The sequence below is a fragment of the Morus notabilis genome, unplaced genomic scaffold (genome assembly GCF_000414095.1).
Source record: "Morus notabilis unplaced genomic scaffold, ASM41409v2 Scaffold1309, whole genome shotgun sequence".
NCBI classification, from domain to species: domain Eukaryota; kingdom Viridiplantae; phylum Streptophyta; class Magnoliopsida; order Rosales; family Moraceae; genus Morus; species Morus notabilis.
This window is the reverse complement of record NW_010363772.1, coordinates 159,816-163,879: the sequence shown is the minus strand read 5'-3', so window position 1 is coordinate 163,879 and position 4,064 is coordinate 159,816.

Here is a 4,064-nt window from a genome sequence, read left to right as displayed (position 1 = left end):
ATCAACAGAAATTAATCACAGAAGAAAATGCTCTCAAAAAAGTTTTGTTCCTGATTGTTTTTGTTGTGTGAATTTGTCCTTGTACTTGTTTATATATATATATATATATATATATATAAAGTTTTTCTTGCTTTTGGTCCAAGGTTTCAACAAAAACGTGAGCTTATTGGTTGTTGGTATACAAGGCCGCGTAAGGAAGTTCAAAACCACTCTTATTATATTAATATTATTGGCGGCTTGGTCAAAGGCGCTTATCGTTTTGTACACTGTTTTCTTTCTTTCTTCTCGTTTATTATTACTAATAATAGTAATAATATTTTATTAATTTTATGGATAATCAGTTAATCACACACGCTTCCTAGCAACTTGTCCACCAGTGATCTTGATCTGGAAGCTGTTTTCTGGAAGGGACAAAATAGGGGAAAAAAAAAAGAGATTTCTTCTTCGTGTTTCTTTGTGGATAGGCATCTTTTATTTCTCATTAGCAAAATAAAGTACAAAATAGAGTACTTTTCATTAGCTAATTAAAAATTAAAATAATTATAAAAAATAAATAAACAAATGAATATCAAACTGTAACAGTCATGTTATGCGTGTTGCTCATGTTGTGTTGCACTAATTAGCAGAATACAGTGGACGGTTACGGTTAGTTGTACTTGTGCCCATTGATTTTACACACAATAATATGGGTTTAGTACTTTACGTATTTGTATCTACTATCTAACCATACAGTTATTATTTTATACTAGTTTGATCATAAGATAGAGAGATTTTTTAATACGTCTAGCTAGCGTATTCAGTAAACAATTTTATATAATTTAACGGATAAAAAATTTAACTTATTAATATGTTGGTATACTGAAAAAGATCATCATAAAATATTAATAAATAACAAATAATTACGCGAAATTCCTTTTTTTCCGTCTCTGAGTGTCTCCAATGCAGTGCTGAATTAGTGTGTTTATGGCGAATACTTGTTTTGAAAAAGGATTATTATTGACTGAATAATAAAAAAAATAAAAATACTATTGCGTAATTTGGCTTCTTTTTTTGTTTTTGTTTTTTTTTTTTTTTGTTCGCTGAAAACTGGGGAGTAGTGGGCAACATATGCAAGACATATATATGCTCACACGTTTTGCTCTCAACTTGATATATGATGAAATGATTGGGGGACAAAGCTCGTGGTTGATCAGGTTGTTTAGAAAAACCATAAACAATATTGGACAGCTGTACGGCTAATTGTACCCACAGGTTTCAGGTCTATAGCTCACTCCAGTTTGTGTTTCCACCGACTTTACAAATTTTTACTTTTTATTTTTTAAAGTTAAAAAAGGATTAAATAGACTTCTTCGTATCTTTCAACTATAACAGTAATTTTTACTGTACGTTTAATTCATAAATTTAAAATTATAATTTAAAATTATTTTTATTTTACATGTATTTTTTCATGAAAAAAAAATATAATAAAAAATTATGAATTATAAATAAATAAATAAATAAATGTCCCTTTAGAGATTACCGAGAAATAGAAAGAGCTTGAACCATACTCAATCCTTTCACCAACCAAAGTTCCTCCATTTTGTCACGGGACCCGCTTAGATGGAAAGAGGAGTTCTAACAAAAGCATCCTCACACTCCACCACATCCTTATTTTACTAGAATATAATAAACCATATTTTATTTTGGTCACTCATTTAATAATACAGTAAAAACCTTCTAAAAAAGCTTATAAAATAAGGAGAATTCCTTAATAAGGTATAAACAGCATCATCGATAAGATACAACTATAAATCAACAGATCTTTTATTTTTCAATTTAATATGACGATTTAGAACTATTTCAAATATATTTTTTTTTTTTTTTCACACACTACCATATAGTTCTTATTGATTACAATATATTTGGTCTAGTCAAATACGTGAGAAGCCATTAGAGTGTGGGTTATTGCCAAAATTTTATTATTATTTCTAACATTGCTACGTGGATCATGTGGGTGGTGGCTGGGAAGATTGTTCCTTAGAAGATAATATTAAAACCCCTGAATAATCACAAATTAATCAAATAAGTTCACATTGTTATATAATAATCACAAATTAAAAGCGTGCAATCACCGTGTTATTGTTCATGTTGGGGCAGGATGTAATTCACCAATTAAGTTGTGTTAGCTACACATATTTTGTTACGTGCGGCAAGGTAAAAATTAAAAATACTTTATTGCTAGATGGTAATTCTGAACAGTTAGATTCTTATTTCTATTATTTTGCATATCCTGTTGTCGTGATATATAATTTTAATATGATTTGATATTCCACCACTGTGCAATACTATTAGGAGTTTTTTTTTCTTTTTTTTTTTTTTCCTCCCGCCATAAATTAAAATTTCTCTCTCTATATATAGATAGTAAAGAACTATAAATCTGTCAACATGGTCAAGAAACCTGAATGAGACCATGTTATTGTGGGTTGAGATAAGATTGAAGCTTGTATATATTGTATTCTGGTTTTGTTTGGGAAGAAACGTCAAGCTAATGTGTTTGACAAAGAGGTCAGACTTTTTTCGGTAGGTTTTCCTTCCGGTAGAGTCAGTTTTTAACTTTTAGATTTGTTTAAAATCATATTAAATTAAAAAAATATGTAAAATAAATAATTTATAATACAAATTTAACAGCTAAAAAGTAAATAACTACCGGTCCTACAAAAAAAACTCCAAGTTCTTAATAATGTAACAAGCAGCCTTATGTACTAGAAAAAGAATTAGCTTATTGACAATATAACTACTAATCTTATCTAGTGATAATGAAGTTGACTTCTCAACTAGATAGATTTTGACGTTTTCCATTTCCCTCGAGCAAACAAAATTGAGATTGAAAAAAAGGAAATTTATTGTTCTTAATTAGTCTGAACATTCTTAGTACCATTTTAAAACACCTTCTCAAAAAGAAATTTGACTTGTCAAAGCTCAAGCTTTGGGATGGTATGAAAAGGTCATAATAAGAAGAGAGGGAAAGGTTTGAATCCTTAATTCCTAGAAAAATTGTCCCTTAAAAAACCTTTGTCATGTGAAGAAATTTTTGGCCACGGTCTTATTCAAATAGAGAGGCAGAATTCTAGGAGAAGATAAAATATGAAGATTCCACCTTTTTTTTTTTTTTTTGCTTTTTATTATTAGTCATTTAAAAGGGGAAGCAATTGCTTAAAGTGTTATCAAACTTTCAAAATGTGAAGGGCTTGCGAAAAACAATGAAATCACATTAAAAAATCAGTATTTTTTGCACGATTTTAGATCACCAAATCACAATATAATCAAATAATCAATGTCAAGTTAAGAAATGTCTAACAATTTTAAGCTAACTTAATGAAGATATGATAGTGCAAATATGTGTTCTAGTAGTCAAATACTTTTTTAATACTATTTTCATATAGCTCCCAAGTTCTTTAAAGGATACCCATACCAAACAGTGGAAATTAGAGAATTAGAATTCATGAATTCAGTACTATAAAAGAAAGTTATTGGTTAATATTATTTTTAGTTAAATATAACTATATTAATAAAAAAAAGTATTAATAAAAAATAATGGGTCTGTTTGTTTTTATTTTCGTTTTTGTTTTTCACGTTTTTCGAAACTAAAAAATGAAAACACACTCTAAAAACGTGTTTGGCACAAAACTTTTCAAAAAACAAAAACAAAAACAAAAACGTTTTTGTCTTTTTGTGAAAAAATGAAAACGAAAAAAATCCGTTTTCTCGTTTTCGTTTTCATTCTTCTGAAAACAGTTTTCATTTTTTTTTTCTTCTCTCTCTTCTCCATTGCCCACCACCCCCGATAGCCCCCTCCCCCACTCCGACATCAACACCGATTGAAGGAGATGAAGGACGCCGGAGATGAAGGACGACAGAGAAAGACGTCGTCGGAGATGCGGTTGCTTGGTGGCTATCGTCAGTCGTCGGAGGCCGCCGCCGTCACTACGCCCACGTGAACACCACCATCAACACCGACTGAAGGAGATGAAGGATGGAGAGAGAGAGAGAGAGAGAGATGCGGGAGATGAAGGAGATGAAGGAGC